A 24892-nucleotide genomic window follows, 5' to 3' on the forward strand; every position below is an offset into this window, starting at 1 on the left:
AAGTTGTTAGCTTATAAAGAACTCCCTGACTCCTTCCCAAAAAGAATACTGTGGCAGGTGATAAAACTCCACAAGAATCCAAATAAGTAGGTTTGGATTAGAGGATAGAGATCAAAGAGGCATGATATGTATAGCAGTATTCATACATCTTCATATGTGTTAAGACCTTTGGTCCATTCCTTGAGAAATACAACACCCCCAAGGCCTATAACAGTGAACACTGATGCCACTAAACCAAGAAGGGGCTCTGGCACCACTGTAAGTCTGAATCCACTTAGTTTTTTCCAGTTAGTACATTGATAGTCTTCAGTCTCCCCATTATTAAGACGAACAAACACAACTGTGTACATACTGAGGATACAATTTTAAAAACATCTATTATTTTAATTAAAGCAAGTCTTATGTTCCCTGTTCTTAATTTTGAAGGTTTCTAGCATTTTAAGTCTGGGAGGCTCCTTAGACATCATCTGTTATTATTCACTGAATATTTCATATGTCTCTTATTGTAAATAACCCAGCTTTCTAAGTTGCTTTTTTCCTATATGTGAACTTCAGCTGATTTTTCCATGGGGGCCTTCCAATTGTCAAGGTTCTCTCAAACTATTCTAGGGTGCTTTCATGGGGTAATAACTGTACACCATAAGAATGTGATACATAATTTAACTTAATCAATACATATATTCAGAAGCTACCACTGAAGAGGGAAAAACATTACTAATGAACTTTCTTACATAAATGATTTTGGTTGCTTTCCCAGCTTAACAAATAAGAACTGGTATGTGTGACATTATTACCTTATGTTATCCATTAATGCTGAACTGTGTGCATTCCAATACAGAGAGAGGGAGAGGAGCAAATGAGGACTCTGAAAACACTCAGCTTCATTTGGTCAAAAAATGATCTTTACAAGAGTTTTTATTATAGGTCATAAAACACTGTTTACCACAATGTACCTCTTCCTTGCAAAAGAAAGGAAATCCTTGCAGTAGTGAGAAGCTGAAAACAACTGAGAGTACTCGTCTCTTTCCCATAAACACATCTGTGCATATTATCTGTTTCGGTTAGAGCTGCATGCACAGCTGTTTATGCGGACTCAGAAAAGGCAGCACTTCAGCAGTTTTTGTTTCGTGTTGTTGGAAGGACTGAATTTTTAAGCTGAAGCCTGTTAGGGTAGAGACAGCAAATGCATCTCCAGGGGGAGGAAGAACATATGTTTTTCACTAGTAACCTCTTCAATCTACAGGAAGAAGAGGATCTGGGTGGCCACATCTAGTCAGGAAAAGTACAGAAGTCAAGGGAAAAGCACATCTTCAGCACTATTCACTAAGGCAAAAATGATAACTGGGTTGATAATCTAATGAATATCTTAGAAGAATCCAGCAAGTTAACACTGAAACAGGCATCAGAATAGGAATTGTCCAGGGAAAGATGCGCATTACCACAGGGAAACTCAAGATCCAAGTATGCTGGTACAGACACATTTATGCAGTGCATGCAGCAGGGGCTTTAAGATGCCCCTCCCCAAATGCAGGGTTCTGTAGCTTCTTGAACAGGTTGGTCTCTTAAACATGCGCTTCTTGCCTTCAAATGTTTCCCTGGCCCACCTAAAACCCCCAGTTGGCTTCTTAGATTGTTCTCTTTCCAGGCACCCAAAGTGTTCTTCCACCTCTTCCACTGGTCCACCAAGGCCTCATGTTAGGAACCACAATTAGACTGCTGAGAGAAAATCACCACATGAAGACCCATCTCAGCTGGGTTTCCCGTATGACCTTCTCTGGGTCTCTGGTCAGCTCCTTTTTCTGTTTCCACATGGCTACCACAAACAGTCACCATTTGTTTGAGTTCCCCGTCTCCTTTCCTTTGCAATTATGCTTCTTACAAGTATCCTACATTCTATAGAGATTAGCATGGCCCCTGTGCAAGAATGACATGCAAATTCATGAAGCATTCCATATTAAAAAAAAAAAACCTATCCTAAATTCTAAATTCCACCTCTACCTCCTCACCTCTATCTCTCCTGGCTTCAATATTTAGCCATATTGTAAGCCATAAATATCTCAATGGTTTCTGCTTGTTTTCTAAAATATTCCACAGGACCTGCTATCTCCACATGTCTCAAAATAACAGTTTCCTCACTCCCGTTAAAACCTGCCTTAGCCAGTATTTCCTATCTTGAATAATGATAGCATCATCCACCCAAATGATCAATCCAGAAATCTAGATTCCTTCTCTCCTTCTGACCACAAAGCTAATCAATCAGTCACCAGGTCTTGGTAATTATACTTCCTAAATTATCACTCAAATCAGCCCTTCTTTCTCATCTCCAGAGCCCTGGCCAAGTCCCCAGTATCTCTTACCTGAATTATTCCAATAGTGTTCCAACGCAGATACCTCCTGGTCTTTAAATTTACCCTTCTTTAATCTTTTCTCCACAAATTTAAACAAGTGATATTTCTAAAATTTAAGTCTGTTCCCTACAAAGGTAAAACTTAGCTTGCTATCCAAAGTCCTTTAAGGTCGGATCCATAATTACCTCTGGTTTCATTTCTAGATGTTCCCCCATCCGTCTTACTACGCCTGAAGGAAGCATGCCTTGTTACACCTTTGTCCCTTCGCAATGCTGTTCCCTCTGCCTAGAATGCTGCCTCAACTGCCTGAACCCCCAGCACACACATTTTCTCTGTTTGGCTCCTTCCAACTTGTCTCTCAGGAGTTACTTCAAGTTAGCCTTGGGCCAGCCCTGAGCAATTCTCCTCACACATGCAGGCTACATTGGGTGCCCCCGCTGCTACATAACTCCACAGCACGCTGAGCACAGTTCTGTTACAGAGTTCATCCCACCGTACTGTAACAGTAGAGTCTCCCTCACTAGAATCAATAGTCCCCTAATACTAAGGACGGAACTGGAAATGGTGGTGGGGAGAGGAAAATAAAAGGGCATTCCAGGCACTTTAAATATTACATTACATTATTTCATTTAAGTCTAATAGCAACCCCTTGAATACATTCATATCTGTTTATTCAAAATTTGTGTCACAGGCCAACTCTGTGGCAGGCATTGTGCTAGGCTGGAGAACAGGGCCTGGCCCCATGGAGCAGATGACGGAGGAGCAGGAGGCTCTGGGAGGTCAAGCCAGGTGCCTACCCCAAGCCACACCTGCTCTACCTGGAGGCCTGGTTCCGCCGGATCATGTGCCACGGGTGCGCTGGGCCCCTCAGCTTCTCACGCCTCAGGCCTCACGCACTGAATAGCATGAGAGGAATGAACAACCTCTGTTTTAAAAATATGCTAAGGCCTAGCAATTCCACTTCTAGGAATTCATCTTACAGAACCAACAGCACATGTTTATAACAAGTCAGTACAAAGAGGTGCATGCTATTTTGTTTGATAGAGTAAAAAAACAAAAACATTCAAAATGTCTACCCATAGGGGAATAGTTAAATAAATTATGATTCATCTACAATGCAATATCAAGTAGTCATTAGAAAGAACACGGGTAATTCTAACATGTAAACTAGATAAATCAATAGCAAAAGGAGCAAGCCTTAGAGTAATAGGTATAGCTTGCCTGTATTTTGATGGAAGGAAAAAATGGGTATACATATTTATATATCTATGGATTTATCATATTAGGGTTGCCAGATAAAATACAGGACATTCAGTTAAATTTGAATTTCAGATAAACAACAAGAATTTTTTAGTGTATGACCCCTGCAATATTTGGGACATACTTTTACTGAAAAATTAGTTGTTCTAGTTGTTTTTTATCTGAAATTCAATGTAACAGAATGTTCCATAATTTTATTTTTTAAATCTGGCAACTCTGCTCTGTATATATAAAAAAAACATTTGGAAGGAGCTATAGCTACAGTTAAGGATTGTTCCCTGGTTGGGGGTGAGGTAGGGAGGGGATGTTAAGGAGGAAGACAACAGAGTTGGGGGAGCCAAAAGGAGAGACTTCTTTTTTATCTCAAGGTTTTAAAGTGGTAGAATTGTGGATGATTTTTAAAATCTTTAGGGTTTCTAAATTTCCCAATTCCCTTTTAGTAATCAGCAATCTTTTGAAAATATAAAATGTAAGAAGTCTCCAGTAAAGTTCCTGAAACAAGAAAAATCCTACAACAACATTTTCAAAAGTATTCCATAGCAGAAAGCAGAAAGTGTCAGAGTTTTCTAAGAAATAACACATCATTTCCTAAAATGTAGTTAACAGTGTCATTTTATGTCCTCAACAGATTTTAGCAACTTAAAGAGGAAAGACAACTTATTCAGGTTTTGTTTTTTTTTAACCTCCACTTCTCCTGGCATAGATCCTAGGACAGAATAGATGCTCAACAAATTTTATACTTTTAATATTAAAGTATAAAAACTATAAAAAAGGGAAAGTAAAAGCCAGAGGTGGTTCTAATGACAATACAGCAACCCATTTTAGAGAGGAGGTATGATACAAACAAGTATGGGGTTGTTTTTGACTCGTATTTTGTGAAAATGTTTTATAAAATATTTCAGAATGGAAACTAAATCAATAATCTCCCCTCAGAACAAAACTGAACTTTCTTTGGGCTGAAACTATAAAGCTTAAAAGTTTACAGGCAAAACGATCGATGTAAAAACCCTAAGGAACATCCATCACAACAAAGTTTGTACTAAATCTTGCCTTAAATACTTCCAGTCTCCGCTTTTTTTCCTCCAGTTTGTTGGAATCAGCATACAGCCTTTTAAAACCATTTCTGAAACTTTTTATCTGGTCTCTACGGCTCTATGCCAAAAAACTTTTGAGCAAAGATTTTGGGATCATCTCATACTCTGTCAGACATGCTACCTGATGATTTGCCAAGAGGTACCAGGGTAGTCAGTTCTTACTTGTGTTTAATAGCTTATAATTGAATAGTTGCTTTTATTTTGTAATACATCTAAGAGGCACAGAGTATGTATGCCCCTACCCCCCGTCCCACACACATACACATACACAGTCAAACTCTAATCATTAATAAAGCAGCACAAAGGATAAGCTAAAAGAATTGGTTTTCTTCTTTAAAGTTTATAAGCTCTTCTTTTTCTCTTCTGGTGTTGTATTATCAGCTTTTGTGGGGGGGGGGCAGACAAAATGAACACTGGAAGTTGAAAGTTTTTAACATTTAAAAGCCCAAGAGACTTCACTATCTATCATACATATTTAGTTTGCAGCTAAAAATATCTTACTCGAGAATTAAAATACACCAGTATAGAATGTTTGGATTCTATATCATGAATTACCAAAACAGTCTAGGAAGGCCTCTATAAGCCTAGTTTTAAAGTGCTCAGAAATGAGAGATCCAAGTGATGACAAAATAATCAGTCTGATGCTTATTTTATCAGCAAGGGAAAAAACCCTACAATGATGCTTTCAGTCACCCACCCAAAAGCCCAGCTTTATCTCCCAGTGCTTACACAATCAAGCCTAAACTTCTAAATCTGGGAGTCAGGATGCTGTGCATGGTGGGCCCACGCTATCAGGCTTGCCTTGCCTCCCACTACTCCCTCATACTGTACCCAGTCTCCCGATGACAACCGACATGGCTGATCAATCCCTCCTTCCTGAAACACTCTCCTTACATGGCTTCAGGAATATTATACCTTCATTTCGATTCTTTTTTGTGGCCTTCTCCTACTTTATATGTTAGAGGACTGGCTCAGTTCTCAGCCCCCTTTTCTTCTCTAGCTACACCAACTCCCTAGGTGACTGCATCTAATCTATAGTCTTAATCCTATATGGTATTGTTGACTCACAAATAATCTCTGGATTCTCACATAAGAATGGCTTGGGCTCCAACTCCCTACTCTACACAACCATTTGGATAGTTAACAGCCATCTCGAACTTCACATGTTAAAAGGACCCCTCTTTGGTCCTCACTGTCAAGCCTAGGAGTCCACCCCAATTCCTCTCTTTCCCACACTGAACACCAAATCCATGAACAAGTCCCTGATACAGGCTCAGCTACCTTGTAAACCTAATCACTTCTCACCTTCACTAAGTAACTGTTGAGAATATGGACTCTGGAGACAGATTGTTTGGGTTCAAATCCTGGTACAAATCATTGTTTATGACTCTGTACAAGTAATTTTAAATTCTACTTTCATTGGTCTCTCACAACCTTCAGTTTCTTCATTTGAAAAATGGAGATGATAATAGTACTTTCCACGTAAGACTGTTATGAGGATTATATCAGTTAATACATGTGAAGCCTTGAAAACAAGACTTGCCACGCCAAACAGCTCAACAAATGTATCACTTACTTATTCCTACAACTATTATTACTACTACTACTATTACTATGAAGGTCACCACTTCTATTATTACTACAATTGTCTTTACTACCCTCATCACCCTTGATCAAGCCCCCATGGTCATTCACATGAACTACCGCTTACCTCTTAACTGGATTCTTGCTTCTATTCTCATCTACTCTTATAACCCAGTCTGGACTCTGCACTGCTTTCAGATGATATTTTTAAAAGGGAAATCAGTTCACACCCTTGATCAAAATACTTAAAATAAAGACCTAACTGCTTTCTGTAGCTTTCTGGGCTTCTGCCCAATCTAGCCCTGCCCACCTCTCTGATCTCATCCACTACCATCCTCCCTCCTCCCACGATGCTCCAGCCACTCAGGTGTGTCGCTACTCTCCCAGCACACAAAACTCATTCGTACCTGCTTCTGTGCTATTCAATCCTGTCTGGACATCCCCTTTTCTGAGAGTCTTCTCTGACCATGGTTTCTAGAATAACCCCTTAAACCTTGCCATACGTTTCTCACTACTTGAAATTATATTAAATATGTATTTTCTTGGTTGTATAGTATCTGTCTCCCTGCAATTACATGAGCTCTGTGATGACAGGGACTTTGTCGTAACCACCTGGAACAGGGATGAACACAGAATAGGTACTTAATAAACATCTGTTGAATGAATGTTGTAGATTGTGACAGTCTATACAAGGTAGACTTTAACTGGTAGCCCTCACCAGACTTTATTATATGTTTTCTACACCTGTGTTTTTATAATACTGATCTCTGTCTGTAATATTACCTTCCCCAAACCCCAGAAAATCCCATTTACCCTACCGAAAAGATACCCCACTCCCTCTATAGGAAAGCTTAGTTCCTTGTAATTAAGAGCTCAGCATTTAAGACTCCTAAACAGCAAAGACTGCCTCTATTTTCCCAAACCCTACACATAGTAGGTACTAAGCTAATAACGCTTGATTAAGTTGACAATGACTTCTTTCTGGCTAAGGGGCAAAGAAATCTGTGAGATCCCATCACCCAAATCTGAGCGATAAAATTATGGCTTTGAGTCACAGAATATTAGTTCTACTTGTTAATGCCACTCAAGTTGGACTTTCTAGAATGCTAACTTTGAATATTTGTCCTGTTAATTGTGCAATGTGAATTTCAAATTATTCTCATCAAGTTTTACAAGTCCTACTTTGGCTTAATCCAGCTCTCATAATATAAAAATTTGCCTGACATGAATGAAGTTAAAAAAAAAGGATATTCAATGATAGAGTTTATAACTTTATTAAAATCATTTCCAGGTTTTGAGGCAGAATGTAGATTACCACACAATCACAAGATATGTTTTCTATAGGGATGTTATATTTGAAAGGTCACGAGGAAATTCAATAGCAAAATTTACAGCCTAGATGGCCTTCCTATTTTTTACACAGCAAGCCAATACAGAGTCTAATAGCTATAAAACACTAAATAAACAAATTCCAGGAGTGGTTTCCAAGCCGCTTGGAGAATAATGTAATACAATAATTCCTTCAAAATATTAAAATTCTACTTTCATTGGTCTCTCACAACCTTCATTTGTTCTAAGATAAATTAAAGGTGTAAAATACTAAGCCACACAGGAAAAACTGCAGTAAGTCTTATGGTGGTGATAAATCTCCTATTTTAGATGCTAGATTACTGCTGATATTTTAAGGAGAAAAGAGGTGCTTGGGATAAATTTTTGTCTTGAAGTAAGTTGGGCTCTAATTGACAACTGAGTTCAAGTTCCTGTAGGGATCATTCTCGCAGAATTAAACAACAAAAACAAAAACAAACAAACAAACGAAAAAACAGGGTCTTTTTCTTCAAGAGAAGAGAATTTAGCTAGATTAACTAGAGACCATCCTAATATGGAGTCTTGTTTCAATGACAACAGTATGTCAACAGCAACTCCAAACAGGTGAATATTTACAAATCTGTGAGGAACTATCATTAAAATTATAATCACATGGATGGTTCTATTAACTTTTCCCAGGTTAGTTATGCTAAAGAAACAAGGCTGCATATCTTTGTAAAGCAAACTGTATATATCCCTGAATGGTTTTAAAGTAAATCTGTAGAAATAATAGTATATTCTCCCTAATTCTGAATATAATATAGAGGTGTTAAATAAGACACAGTATGTAACGAACAGCCAACAACTAATGATAAGATTTGCTTCTGAATCCTATCATTACTACAGAGTTTAATAATAATAAAACTAAATGTGTGTCTTTATTTCATTTCTGAATTTATTTTTGTACACTTAGAGGCTTATAAGAATTAAAATTATAAAAATAAATTACCTCAAAGGCCCAGAGGGCTTGGAAATGCTAAAACATTTATGTAAATAGGACTTACTCATTAAATAGCACTGACAAAGATACAGAAATTATATTTAATTCTAGTATAGTGATTTAGATGAAAACAGTCTAATGGATTGTGAAAGTCACAAATCTAGCTCCTGGCTCTCTACTTGTGTGAACTTGGGCAAGTCATTAATTAGCTATTTATGCCAGCTGCCTCCATCTGTAAAATGAGGAGTGCTAATTCTCAACGCATGTGAATGCCTCAGGCTTAGCCCTGAGAAGTTTACCTCAGAATTTAATCTGTTTTAAAAAACAAATCCTATCAAGATGTAAAAGTATAAGATATGTTAATTTTCCTTAAAGTGCAGATTAGACAATGGCTTCCAGTGGCATTACAGTGTTGAACTATTCAACTGCTCATGAAAATAGTCTTAGGCTTGTATCTACAGGAGAGAAAACTCTGAGGGTAAACAGGGGATAAGTTCTGGGGAAAAGAATGCAGTGAGTCATTAAGACTAGAAGAGAAATGAAATGCTATACCAAATCCTGTCGAAACTTTCAGGACTTAAAATGAGAACTACTTTTTCCCAAGAGAACTCAGCAACTATAATCTTAATGAATGTTAGGAAAGAATTTCAAGTTGCTAGATGCAATATTTAAATGTAAGTGATTTCAATGAAATGTGCCATTTTATAAAATATAGTCCCTATTAATTAATGCCAAAGCCACGAGGATTTTTATGGAATTACATATTATGGACAGACAACTACTAAAGCAGATCATCATGATTGATGTTATTCTGAATACCACAGGAGTTAGTAATGATTCGGTGCCTTCACATGAATTTCAAGCCAACGTTTTTTTGTCTAACTGGCTTGCCGTTATTCACTAAATTGGTATTTTTTTCTGCTATTCCTGTTTCCGGTCATCTGGGATTCCTCTGGAGCCTACAAAATATTCAGGTATGTGCTTCAAATAAAGCCTGACATTACATGACAGATTCTGAAATCAGGCCCAAGAATCAATGCTGAGAAAATAGTGCTAATTGAACAGTAAATACAGTTTCTATAGTTTCTGTATGTTTTCATATTTAACTGAACTAAGAATCTACTATATGGTGAATAAATCCACTCTGCGTACCAAATTGTGACATTTATTAACTTATTAAATTATACACATCAATATTCACCTAAGTTCAAATAGAAATTAATTACTGATTATGCCCTAACATCAGAAATTAGTAACATGTAACAGAAAAATCACACGTAGTCTACTCATCTAATCTACAAGACAAGAAGAGATTCCGTAATTAAGGACTTAGCATAAATTCATGTGGGCCCACATTTAGGTATACTTTATAGAAAATCTTCTGTGATCTAATATTTAAAAGATTATAAATAACTATAGATAAATTTCTCTAAATCCACATATTATTTTAATATTAAAAATTTAGAAATACTTCTACATAGTATTAGAAATATTTAAAATTGGACAAGAAGACCATCTTTTAAAACTGCCATCTCTTTCTCTAATATGGCCAACTAAAATTTGTGCTTCAAATTTACAGCCTGACAACATGGCAGAAATCAACTGTGGCCTCTATGGAAGACAGTCACCTCTACCCCAGATCTGTGGTCCTTCCTACTACCTGCTGTTAATGGGGAGGGGTGCCCCTTTGTAGCTGCTGGGATTGGCCGCTAACTCCTGCTGTAGCAACCAAAGGAGTGAGTCAGTTCATGGAATGATGTAAACAATTTACCTGGGAAGAGGAGCCAGGAGGCATGAGTCTTACCTCTGCTTCACTGTGGGATCTTAGACAAGCCCCTAACCTCCCTGAGTATCTGTTTTCTAATCTATAAAATGATGTCATTGGATTGAACAGTCCTAACATCCATCATTGATGTTATCCCCTAGCTCTCCTTGGTGATCATTTTCCATATTGGAAAGAGATGAAATCCAGAGAATATGATATGGTACTACTTCTACTCAATTTAACCTAATGGTTGCTTTCATCCCTCATTTAAAGTTATCTTATATGGTACCAGAATCTTCCCGAGTAACATTAAATAAGAACTCACTAAAACCTAGGTAAGATTATTGTCTCCAATGTTTAGTCCTGGCTCAGCCATACAGAAAATCAGTTCATGTCTCCTATACTCATCATTACTGATCATTTTTAGAACAGTCTTATCAAGAAATGTTCATGCCCCCAAGCAAAATGGTATCTTTTTCCGTAGAGAAGGTTCCAAGTACACAGATATGAACTCAGTACCTGCTGGAATTAAAACATGGTAAGAAACCATTCTTTTTTTCTCAACAGTTCTAATGATTAGTTTAAGCAAATAAATTTCGACAAACATAATCTAACACGGGGCTGTCTCATTCATCTGCCTCTCTGGGCTGGCAGTCGGATTTTCACTAGCCAAATCCACCCCAAAGCACAGTATGTGCTTACAAAGGTTAGTGAGGCACTCAATTTGGATAACAGCAGTTTAATCATTTCAATCTTTAAAAAATAAAACAACAGTTTTTGGAAGCCTCTTATTTATTTTAAAGTTTCTTTTCTCATCTAGGATTGCCTTTCTCCTCAGAAACTGTTCTCATTTCCTAAAGCTTGTTGTTTGTACTCTCTACGAGCTACCACAGCTCTTGGTGAAGACAGGTTGACAAAGTCAGTCGGCAAGACAGATCTCTTTGGAAATGGAAGCCGTCTGGGGCCCACCAATTTTAACCACTTCAGTTTAAACTGAAGAGGAGTTTATTGCTGCTGTAGTCCCCTTCCCTGCCAGGACCCATGACAGTAAATTACCAACGATTAAAGGGCCAGTTTCCTCTCACCCTCTGCCCTCACCACTCTTCTCAGCTCCCAGCAAAAACATAAAACCAACCCCCAGAGGACAAAACCTGCCTCCAAGGCGGCAACACTGCAGTAATTTCCCAAGGCATTATGATTGATAATGATCAGCAGAGCGTGGGATAATAGCTCCCCATAATTTACCGGTCCCTTTGAAGGGTTAAAATATGGCAGATGTTGATAGCTGACACTCCTTACTAACAGGAAAGACACATAGCTGTGGGGCCCACGTCTAGGCTTTCCCTTCCCCGCAGCTGTCTGTGTACAGCTAATTGTATCCACTTGTTTAACCTCGGGGAACGTCTGGAGGGGACCCAGTGCCACAAGGGTACCTTTTTTTTTTTAACGGTCATTTCCTCTCTGGTGTAACTTGCATGACAGTATGTGACAAGCAGAAATTAATGAGGACACTGCTGTGCCAATTCCTCCTGAATTGCTGACACTGGCCACAGGCTGCCTGTTTGCCACCCAGCCAAGACCTCACATGAAACATGGCGAGGGGCCCACAGTTCTATTCACCAACAAGCCAGCTGGTCAGTGATGAGAGGAGCCGAAACAATGTGGTATGCACAAACCAGGAAGAAAACGCTTTACAAACTGCTTCAAACCAAGGAGGTGGCATTTGCTGGTTTATTTTCCTGAGCGGCAAATTGCATAAATCCAATCTCCAAAGTGCTTTGGGTATAAGATGTTATTTCTCTTCCAAGGCCTTGTAAGGTATAAGCTAGGATAGAAAGATCATTCGGGCAAAAGGAAGCTACATGAGATTCATCTCCAAGGAGGCTTTTCCAGCAGCCAGCTTCCAGGAAGGTCTGGGAGCCAAGAAGGTATCTCTTGCCTCTAGCTAACTACCATGGTGCTGCCCAGTTTAAAAATTCTATGCATGGGGTACCTCTTTCACTCCTTCTCTCACGTATAATCACATACACAAAAGAATCTCAAGCCCATTAATTGCCTGCAACCTTTTACAAGGTGGGGAAATCTGCCCCAACCTTGGCAGAATCTTTCTCCTCTTAATATAGCCAGGAATCAAATTCAGCCGGTGGTCACTTAAAAGGGTGGCTCTGTTACAGATTGGGCCTTGCTGACTTCAGTGCAGGGGAACAAATAAAGGCACATAAATAAGTTTTTAAAAGTCATAGCAGAAAAGTCACCTAATCATGATCTTGTGTAAGACTCAAAAGTCAAGTTTAAGGAGAAAAGATGAAAAGTTCTAATAGGAAAATTACATTGGTAAGAGTTTTATAACAAATCTGGAAAGTCCTGGGGGCATTTCAAAAAGGCACAACAAAGAGGCACCTCAATTTTGTGGCTCGGCATGGCATGTAGTGAAATTTTCATGCTCTGAAGTTAGTGGATATTCTCATAAAAACAGGAATCTATTTAATTCACTTTTTCTTCCATCCAGTTTTAAAGTGTGTTTCTAGTTTTAAAGGATACTAGTTGATGTGAAGGGGACATAAAGGAGACAGCCAGTTTCTGAGAAAATAAGGAACGCTCACAGAATCCAGGGAATTCAGCAAATGAACAATGTGTGGGATTTGGAATAACTCAGGCAGGGCTCTTATTTTTGTGGGGAAGTGTGGGGAGAACAGAATGCAATAACTGAGAGAGTTACCAGGTTGACTGACAGAAAGAGGAAGTGTATTTCAACCTCTGAAGGGGCATTTCTAAGACAACATTAGAATGGCAACCTTAGGATGGTCATTTTTTGGACACAGAGAGTTAGTTACAGGGACAGGTAATCTATCTTTTGGCACCAAAAACAACAAAATTAACAAAACTCTCCAACTTACTCCGGCAAGAAGCACAAGACCAGAGAGAGAATAAAACAGAGTATACATGCCCACCTCCAATGGCTGTCAGCTCTGGGAATAACTTTAGTGGATGGGCTGCATTTTTGTAAACATAATTTGTGAGCGATCTATTGAATTCAGGAAAAGTTAAAAAATTGTCTAACTCAGAACTGAAATGCAGGTCTAGAAAAAACACAAATGAAGAAGTCACAAAAGCGAAAGAAATACTTAATGCATCAAAAAGTAAAACAAGACAAAAATCATGCATAGGAAAAACTAATCTCTTAAGCAAACATATTTTCAAAATAAACCATATAATGCAAACTGAACATTCTTAATGTTCACTACTGATATATTCTTAATTAATCTCTGCTTTCTGATAATAGTGATTTTTAATGAAAATTCAAACACTCCAATCCAGACAGTGCTGAGAACACACTGATAAAAGGATAGATCCTTTTAGCTTAAGACCAGTGTCGATACATTAATAAACAGGAATCCCATTCAACTTCAGACATCCCTCTCATGACAACCAGATGATTTGAAATTAAATTTCTCAAAACTGATTTTACAGATATTACTGAAGACATGCAGATGTGAAATCCCGAGTGCCTCCTGGCTTGAAGTGTAATGCCCACAGCTCCATCAGCTTTGGCACTTATCACCAATGGCTCTATCAGGAGGTCTGCTATGGGGGTGGGGCTGGAAAGCATGCTTCTGGAATCATTTCTCATTAGCTGAAACATTATTTGCATTTACGAATTTCGCTGCAACTTCCGTCTCTGTGCTGCCAAGTTTTTCCATAATATAAATCTCCCATTTAAAAATGCCAAAAGGAAGAAAAGAATTCTACATATGGATTATGATTACCTACATACTTTTTCAGAAATGCACACTTTTAGGCTAATTAGGGAATACCTGTAAATATTAAAATAGCCTTCTCTCAGCTCAAACACCACACTATAATAATAAAGAAACTTCATGGCTTAACAAAGGCCCTCCAACTGCACACATGTACTATTAGTGTATTAGGGAACTAAGAATCGTATTTTAAAAGACCATCCAGCAAGCAGCTGGACATAACACATTTCCAGGCTTCACATCCCTCCTTGATGCTTTGTTAGGCCTCTTATCAGAAGAAGAATAGAGATGCTCTGTTATGGTTTTCCTGAGGCAAGTAAAAGACAAGGCGATGATTTTCCAGTCCATTTCTCTGGCAACATGCTCATCAATCACCAGAGGATAGGACTTTGTTATTACTGCTGAAGGAAAGCTTGGTGATTTCTACGCCACTGAAATAGGACTATCTTAATCAACGCTTTAGGGTATCATCAAGGGCTTGCTGCCTCCACCTTAATATTATCTGCCTTATGGCACAGAGGCTCACAGGGCTAAGATGGAAGACAGCAATTTTAGCTAATGTACAGATGATTCAGTCTGGGGTTAAAAACTATTTGTAATATGTTTGGTGATACCAGTTTTCTAAATTCAACAAAAGGATTACCAAAGTTGCAGAAATTTATCTTTCTATAAATGATGTGTCCTCAGCAGTTTCCATCACTGATCTATTTTCATCTTCGTATGTTCAAAGGGTCTCAATAAAAAGGGATGACAGATTTTAAAGGAAGGCAAAAAAAAGAATGCTGAAAAATAATAAATATATATCTAAGTTCCCTTTGTTTGGTATCACTTTAAAGTGCTTTTCTCCCCTTTAATTTGGAGAAATGTAGGCTGCTTTTAAGTGGAAAGTGGACTTACATACTAACATGTTTTAAGAGCAAGCGCATGTTCCAAAGAGCACTGTTACCACTTCAAGCCTCAAATTAAATATTTTACTTCAGGAAAAATAGAAAGGCATTTGACATTCCTTCATTAAACCAACTTTGCATTCATAATACCTACTTGCAAGCACTCTCCCTGTACAGCCATCTGAAGTTTGGGCGGGGAGGGGACCTTTCCTTTTTTATTAGGCAAAGAATAATACATACATCATAAAAAGTCTTTGCTCAGATATGTAACATCATTGCTATGAGTTTGTTACAATGAGGAGACTGAAAGTTAATTTCAAGTAAAAAAAAAAACACTGAAAACCTAGAGGTTGTTACAGAAACGTGTTCCAGTGCTTACCACTACAGTAAAAACAGGCTAGTATCTTTATTCAATATGCACACAGTATTTTAAGTTTAATACTCACCAGCAATTGCTTCTATTTAAGTGAAATTCCATGATAGCCCAACTATACTATTTAATGAGAAATGTTAGTAAGATTAAAGGAGTTAATAATAATAGTATCAGTAAGTCTTATTAGAAAATCTTCTAGTCTTTCAAGATTTGCATTTTATCAATGTCATTGTCAATAATAATAAACATGTACTGAGTGTTTTTAGTGTATACACATTCATTATTTTACAAAATCTAAAATCTTTCCTATTGTGTTATTAATAGCAAAAGAAGTGATACCACCCTGTTAATTCTTATTTTGGGCTATAATAATGGAAATAAATAAAAGAGTCAAATGTAAGGACTTTAATTTCTCTGTAATAGACGGCCCTCCCCATTAAAATGTACATTAAAATGCCCTTTTGATAGATTATAAAAGGTCTATGTTGAAATCATATGAAATTGCAATTTTTGAAGGTCAAAAATAGTAGACTCTTGGCAGTTTCACATGGTTCACTGTAATAGTAGTACAAGCTCATTTTAGATGACAAATATCAACAACTCGTAGTACGTCAAAAGATAAACACCATTACTATTTTAGTATATTTCCATCTAGTGTTTAAACACATGTATTTGAAACATATTACAAAATTAGGATAGTATATAATATACATTTCCTATCATGGTACATTGTAATTTTTAATGCACCTTCCTCTGGTTATTTTTGAAGCTGAACATTTCCCCCATATACCTACCAGGCATTCTGTGTACATGTATTTCTTTGTGACTTTTATCTGTTTATGTTCTTTATTCATATTTAAATTTGGTAGTTTTCTTTTTTTTATTCATTTATAAAAACTTTTTATATATTAAGGATATTAAACCTTTGCAGCTTTTTTGCAAGTATTTCAACATTTGCCTTTTAGTTTTATTTATAATATTTTAACTTTCAAATTTTTAGAATCTAATTTATGGATCTTTTCCTTTGTGATATCTTCTACTGTTTTTATGTTTAGAAAATCCTTCTCTACTCAGATCTGATAAATATTTTCTAATATTTCAGTCTATTAAAAATGAATAATAGCTCCCCTCATACACACATTTGAAATTATAAAGTATTTATATTTTATATAAAACCATAAACGAGAGCACTTGCTTGGTATCCAATGCTGAAAGTGTGTCTTCAGCCTCCTAACCAGCACTAAATGTTACTAAATCAGGCCTGTTTCTAGCAAAATTTACAAGCAAACTCAGCTGTCTCTTTTCTAAGGAAAATTTCCTGCTGTACAAAGGGTTACCTCTGAACAGTATCTCCATTATTTCACCCATGACTCCATTCCTAATTTTCTGTTTTCTGGCAGCTGCTCTCTAACTTACAAATAATGTGTGTCTTTGTTTAGAGTTCCTTAAAAAAAACTGTATATTCTAAATGTGGAAGAAAGCTCAATTTATTTTACTTTGAAATCCGAGAAATCAATAACATGAACCATATGTTAATTATGGAACTTGGTGATAAATAAAGTAAGAAGTCTGTGAAATTGTGGTGGTGAAAGTGATGGTGGACTTGAAACAGAAAAGCAAAGAAGTCCTTTCTCTTGGTGTGTGATGCTTTCATAAATCTCTCCCACTTGGGAGGAAACCAAAATGCAGCTCTTTTCTTAATTCATTCTAATGTAATTTATATTTTACTTTCTTCTAAGTTCCTAAGCGTTTTTGTTGTTGTTGTTGTTTAATCAAGATCTTACAGCACTGATGAGATGCACGTCAAGGGCTATTAGTACAGAGGCTACATTTAGAACAGATGATGTCAAAGACAAAACTTAATGTTTATGTACTTGCACGGAATTTATTTGGATCAATATAGCTTTGAACTAAAGACATAAATCAACCTATCTTTTATGTTTGGTTGAAATATTAAAGGGCTTCAGGTTTAAAAGATAAATTGCCATGATTAGAGTAATAATCATAATGCTAAACAAGAGTTAGCAATGTAATGTTTCAGATATTTATACTCAGCATAACTGCAGACTTTACAAAAGGCTATTTTATTTTTTCAGGATTCATAAATTTCTCCTTTTTTCCTGGGAACCATTCAATCAATTCTCTTTTTTTACCACCAACTTATTTCTTCCCTCTTCTTGTACTCCATTCTTCTGACCTGGAATATATAGTCCTAGAGGGAGGGGGCAGAGGGAGGTAGGGCCCATTTTTAGTCTCAACAAATATTGCAAGTCTTCAGTTATAGGTGATGGTAAATGTCTTAGTTACAGATTTGAACATTATAATATGATAGATTAGTGAAATTTAAATGTTGATAAGAGCACTTCAACTATTTATTCTATACTAACCATATTCATAGAACATCTTGAATTGAGGATACCTGTTTCCAGATCAATCAATATCTCATTGCTCTAAGTAGACAACCTTTAATGCTACAGTTCCTATGCTAAATTCATGGTGGAACCTCCTATGCCGTGTTTCCCAATTTCCTGCAATGTTCCATTTTAGCTCTTCCATCTAAAAATGATGTGACTACACTAGAATAAAATGTATTTCTTTGGTTTTGTCCAAGTAAGGAGAAACTAACAAGTATGGTCAGAGACAGCACAGAACAATGATAAATAGAAAAATCAACAAAACTACTAGTTTATATTTGTTAAAGGCTTCTTGAAGAAAATTTTACTCTGAGCATGATACCAGCGTTGTTCCAGTTTGCTAATGCTGCCGTTTTGCAAAACACCAGAAAGACTGGCTTTTATAAAGGAGGTTTATTTGGTTACAAAGTTACAGTCTTAATAAGGTCATGGAGTGTCCAAGGTAAGGCATCAATAGGGTACCTTCACTGAAGGAAGGCCATTGGCATCCGGAAAACCTCTGTTAGCTTGGAAGGCATGTGGCTGGCGTCCACTTGCTCCCAGGTTGTGTTTCAAAATGGCGTTCTCCAAAATGTTGCTCTTGGGGCATTTTGTCTTCTCTTAGCTGCAGCTCCAAAACGTCACTCTCAGTTGGTCTCCAAAATGTCACTCTTAGCTGCTCTTCAAAATGTCACTCACAGCTGCTCTGATTTCCTTCTGTTTGTCAGCTCATTCATGTGGCTCCAGTGATTTAATTCAGACCCACCCTGAATGGTTGGGGTAACACCTCCATGGAAATTATCCAAAGTCATCACCCACAATTGGGTGGGTGATATCTCCACAGAAACACTCAATCAAAAGGTTCCAACCTAATCAACACTAAATATGTCTGCCCACACAAGACTGCACTGAAGAACATGGAGTTTTGGAGGACATAATACATCCAAACCAACACAAGTATCTAATAGGTGAACTTGAAAGGGAGAACCTGAAAACTGTGTTTGGCCAATTTGGTATCAGCACTAAAAATGTGTCACTATGAACCACGTAAGTTTCATATGGTTTGGGCTCCTCACCTATAAAACAGGGTTAGGAATTTTGTGTAATTACATTTGCAAGTCTGGTCACTGTTTATTAATTTAAGACCACAGAGAACTGTTGATAGCACACATGTACATGAGACAAAAAATCACTTTTCAAAGGTCAAATCATGGTGTGTCATGAACACTTTTTTTAAAGGATAGATTTCTAGGTGGCTTAGGAGTTTCTATTTAGGAACTCTTCTATTTGTAAGCATCTTCTCTTTAATTCATATCTCCTATTAATGAGTCAGCATTTTACAATAGAACATCTTAGGGAATAAAATGTCAGTGTTTTAAATAAGTATCATACATACAGATGACTTTAGTTAAAATGCCAGACCTGACTTCAGCTAGGCTTAGGTTAGAGCTTTCTGAATGGCTGGTGTTACCTACACACAATCCAAGCAAATAGTCCATAGGTCTGAGTCATCTCAGAATGTAACGGAGCCACTTTTCATTTCTGGGTTGTGTCATATATAAACTGTAGGGCACTATTTCTTAAACTTCAAGTGTCTATAATAATCATCAGTGGACATTTATTAAAAACTTCAGTTGGGGCAGAACTGTGCATTTTAAATAAGCACCCCCAGCTTGGGGGGTTGCAGGTGATTCATGACCACACTTGGAGAAACACAGCCATAGTGTTTATCTAAACCTACATCTATCAGCCCTTTATTAGAAGGTAACTCAGTTTGCAAAATTTTTTGAGTTTAGTCTATTTTCCAGGCATCCAAATCAAGCAAAACAGTCTATGGTAGTATCCAGGGGGTTCAGAGACTAGAGTTACACTTCAACATCTCTAATCTTAAAGGAATTCTCTTTTATTTCCTAAGACTTCAGATGTCCAAGTGCCCAGATTCCTGACATCAAGCCCCTGATTTAGAGACATGAATCCAAATTCCGGTCAACTTTTTTCCTCATTTAATTTTCCATCAAATTAATTTTTAATTTTGGAGAATTTTGCTTTTTGGGGGTGAGGAGGAGGTGGCAGAGGAAGAACAGAACAAAAGTAATCACAACAACATTTCATCTGTTGGTTGGTGACATCTGATTCTCATCCTTTCCTCCATGGGGTTTGCAAGTCTTCATTACACAACAGTTTGTGAAAGCACTTATTCATTCCACAAAATTTACTAGAACCAATAATCACTTTCTTGACTGCAATGGAATGGTCACCTGATTGATTAATCTCCTCCAACTTGTTTAGGCATAGGGAATAAGATACTTTCTTAAGTAATTGATGGATACCTCCTCTATCTGCCTTTCACTGATTTACAACTTAGTGACAATAATACTGCAAATTGTTAGCAATTACTCTAATAGAATGGTGCTTTCTTAACTTCTAAACTCCAGGTATCTGAAATTTCTGGATAAGAATGATAAAAATCCAAATGAATAAATACAGGATAGTGGTTTAAATGAATTTTTTTAAAAAAATTAACCCTTTGAAGCCACTATTTCATGTTATTGAAGCTACTATTTCATGTTGGGGATTGGGGGGGTTTACATACATACAATGGTGGATATACGGAAACTTTTAAAAAAATAGTAAAATGTGTAACTATTCAATTATCTTTTAGATATATTAAAAAATATTTGAAAATTCTGGATTGAATGATATCACCAGGTCAGAGAATTCAGATAGGGAAGAGCAGCAGGCTGAGGATGAAGTCTTCGGTGTTCCAACATTTAGGTGAGGAAGAACCAGAAAAGGAGACTGTAACCAGGTACCTTAGGTAGAAGCTAAATGTAGGTGAGGAATATCCCTCTTTTAGGCAGAGCATTGCTCTATCTGTCACCATGGTGATATACACTGGGTATATACTGCCTGCAACTTTTTAATGGGCTCTATAAACACATTCATTGTCTAAGGCAAGGAAGCATTTTCCAAAGAGATTCCAATTTACTGCTATTAGCTTAATCAAAGTGTCATTTGCTCTATCTTATTAGTGAATCAGTATTTATTTTAGTGAGTAGGTCTTACAGTATCTTTAGAAAGACATTAGCTTGTTTTTTCTTTAACCCATATTTCCTACTGCAGGGAAAAAAACACTGAAGAAATCTGTTATAGCTTGTTATTACATACTTTCAGATAATCAGATATTTGCTTATTTCTGTCCTCTTTTCCTCATGGTATTTTCATCTAATACAAGAGGCTGGGAAACTGCAAAAAGATTTGTTTCTGGGAGAGTCCTCAGTTTCTAGATTATCTTTAGAAAAATGTTCTCCCTGAAGAAGTCACTAAGTTACTAAAAGTTTTCACTTGGAATTAAAAACACAATATGGAATTAAAGCACAATATGTATGTCTCTCATGGAGGGGAGGGGCAGCAAATGGAAATTACTAGTGAGTAAGTGAAGGATGGTGATTGCACTAACGATTCGTTTCTCTCCAAGTTTCAGATCTGGGCTTAATAGTTTAGGAGAAAAGGTATCATGGTTGTTACTCAACCATGTTTTAACAACCATTCAACATTTCCCCCTAAATTTGGAGTACACTTTAGTGTCAACTCACTACCCTTCCAAGCATCTTTCTTATTTGAGTTAATAAGCCAATTGTTAGTGGTACTTTGATTTAACCCTCTGTCTTCTGTGAGGCTGGCTTCTCACCTTTTGCTTAGCAATATGTCTGATAATCCAAAAAGAAAAAAGTATGTCAATGTGCAGATAGGAGGATTTATTGGGAGAAAACACTTCTTTTGAGTTACCTGAAGCTGACTTTTCCACAGGGAAAAAATAAAACTATTATACATGGTTACACTCTTGATGAAAGTTCTGATGCCTGTTTTAAAAAAAAACAGAGATGACTCTAAACACAACAATTAATATACTATGAATGACATACTCTTCATAAGGCGTAAGGGTCTGGAATGTACATAAATCAATTAGGTAAAACATTACAATAACCTACCCAATAAAATGCTACCTCAAGGTGGAGGGCTAGTGAAACTAAAATGAAAGAATCAGGATGTAAAGTGTTTAAAGCCAGGGACTGAAGAGAAATCTGGGGATGATCTATTGGAGCTAAGGGATGCTAAGAGTGGAGAGGGGAGATGGTGGTGGGGTAGGTGCAAAGAACGGAGAGGGTATGGCAAGACACAGTCTTGAGTACCAAGGAAGTGACTGGAGAGCCAGGTTGGTGAGCTACAAGCCCTGAGAGATGCAACTGTGCTGTAGGAGTGAACTATTTTAAGTCAGATTGCTTTAAGTTGAGGCCTATCTTACAGTAAAGTCATCACTGGCATGACTGGTCTATGAAGCATCTATTAGGTATAGTGTTATAACAACATTCCCTTTGCTTATTAAAAGAAATTTTATTAAACAGTCCTCTCAGGTATCTTTCAAACATGTGCTTTCTTTTAAAAATATTTAACATTACTATGAAAAGTAGTTTGCATTAACACCAGGAGAGAGAAATTTTTTTTTAAGGTTTATTCAATTAGTCCAGCTATGAAGATATTAAGTTGAAAATTTTTTCTCTCTCTCTTTCTTTATCATTATTGTGGAGTATTTGCTCTTTGAATTTCTTGCCTTGTTTTGGGGAATCACCTTATTATGCAACATCTGCTCTGAATTTCAAATGTGATAAACAGAGTATGAGTGTCGGTGGCAGATGGCTAATGACCAGCAGCGACAGGGCATTGAAGCCTGCCTTGTTTTCTGAGAAGCGATATTTTCATGTTAATTTGCTTTGTGTCCTGCAAAGATGAGACAAATCACCTGCTCATAATTCAGGCAAAGTGGAGACCACCAGGAGCCAAGAGGGGCCAGGACTTGATTCCTTCAGGGGTAAGAGGGGTATCTGGGAGACTTTCCTCATCAGCAGTACAGGGGACCCGTCAGTCACTTTACATTATGTTAAATCAGCAAAGATGAATCAACCCTGGGCATCCCACCCTAACATCATAGCCACTGTTTACCAAAAGCAGATATTATTCATGAAAACAGCTCTCTCCCAGAGGCAGGAAACAGGTGCTATTAAGAATGGGGGTCAGTCTCCGAAGTCTGGGTTTTGTAAAATAAACCAAATAGTATATCTTATCTCTTACTGAAAAAGATTTCATTCCACAGAAATCTTGAAGAAACGTTCAATTGAAGATAAAGTGAAATCTAATTAACAGAGAAAATGATCCACACAAACATACAAACATTGAACTTTTCTGGCTCTCTCAAGCTCTACAGAATTCATTTATAAGAGATATATAAATAAAATATAATTTTTATTCCAAGATTGAGCTATCAAAAAGAGGCCATATGGTATTAAGCTAAAAGAACACTGTCCTATTTTAATAGAGGCTACTGATCATTCTGTGTGACCTTTCAGTGCCTCAAATTTCTATTTGTGAAATTATATTGAAAATTACATCAAAATGTGACATGCACTGAATGTCTGAGGAAGGATACCAGGTTCTCAAAGAGATAACAAGATACTTGAAAAGCCAGGTCATACACTAGGAAAGATTATTTACTACACAAGAAGCCTAAGTGCCAAAGGAATGGTATGGGGTAAAAGAGGTCATTATGCTCTGATTTTTATACAGTACAATATTTTACAAAACAGTCTCTCCCCATATATATATTCTGCCATATTGTTCTCCTTCTGGGCAGCAGTTACAAATGTCTAAGGAACACAGTGAGGGAATTTATTTCTTTCTGACCCCCTCTCATAGGGTGGCACATGAAAGCATGAAAGAGAAAAACAAAAACTTCCTTTTTTTCCCCTCATAAAGCCCTCATAAACGGAAAGTTCTATATAAGCACAGACACTCTAAACTTATTATGAACTCAAAAAGAAAAAATTTCAAATTATCAAATAAAAATTAAAGATGACACTGAACTCCTCCACAATAAAATAAATCCATAAATAATACTCTGAATCAGAAAAAGGAAAGCAAGACATGGCAATAACAAGCCTATGAGATAAAAGTTCACTATTTGTTGTCTTCACAGTGCAGAAGTCAACAGGATCCTTTATGCAAATATTATCATCCATGAATGTCTAAAAAATCTTAAGACACCAAGAAAAGAGATAATGACAATTTTCAGTTCAGTCCTATACCCTCAGCTTACTTTATCAAAGTTTGATATGGGTATTATACAATAATTACAGGGTTTCCTTGATGACTTCACCCAACTATCAACCTTCACAAATTTATTTATGGCTTCAGGGGTCATTTTCTGCCTTAATTTTTTTTTTTTTTTTTTTTTAAACAAACAGTGATTGAATGCATTTGAAAAAATGTTACATTATATATATAAGCTGAGAAAATAAGCCCATGATGGGCTCTTTTCAACTATGATATTGAACAAAAAGATTAAATCCCTATGATATCTAATCAGAGACCATAAGCATCCCAGTTTTATCCAAGTACTGCTCACGCAATGTGAATTATGTCTTGGACATGCACTAGAATATCCTGAATTTCAGTGAACTGTTAACAGAAAAGAAAGAGAAACAACTATTCAACAATTGGGTGAGGAAAATTCCCTTAGCCTAGATGATCTTATATGAGGACTTTTTTTTTTGTCTTTCTGTTTTACATCTATTTTATGTTAAAATATTTTACGTATTTATAACTGTTTTGAAGCACAGCATGTATTGATCTTTGCAATGTCAATACCAATGTCTATGATACTAATATCTATGATTTAGATCTTTTGAAAATATTTTAGAAGATATTTTGGGACTATAATGTAAATCATCTACAGATTTTGTCTACTCATAAATAAGTGATTATTTTTTACTTGAAAACATCCCCTGACCATTTAAATAACCAAAGAGAATATATAACCAAATGCTTTATAAGGCTTTTGAGAGAAAGTTCAAGCCTAATTCAGTTTTATAACTCAGTTCTGTGCCTAGCACAGAACTCTCCCTGCAGAGTAAATATTTAATAAATGTTTGTACCAGTATATTCAGAAAAATCTTATTACAACACAACATTCCATACAAAGAACCCATTTGTGTGTTCCCAATAGATTATTTATAATAACAATATTCTCTCAATCTAGGTTTTGAGACTTCCTATAAAGGAGACTAT

The 24892-nt window shown here is 36.7% G+C and overlaps 1 protein-coding gene and 1 pseudogene across 3 annotated transcripts in view; one reads left to right on the forward strand and one right to left on the reverse strand.

The window, feature by feature from the left end:
* The window catches only part of CDK6 (cyclin dependent kinase 6), a 234551-nt gene that overhangs the window by 143420 nt on the left and 66239 nt on the right, over window positions 1-24892 (reverse strand). The window lies entirely within an intron of this gene.
* Window positions 1867-1959, forward strand: LOC119535603 (annotated as a pseudogene).

The sequence above is a fragment of the Choloepus didactylus genome, chromosome 5 (assembly GCF_015220235.1).
Source record: "Choloepus didactylus isolate mChoDid1 chromosome 5, mChoDid1.pri, whole genome shotgun sequence".
In the NCBI taxonomy this organism is placed as follows: domain Eukaryota; kingdom Metazoa; phylum Chordata; class Mammalia; order Pilosa; family Megalonychidae; genus Choloepus; species Choloepus didactylus.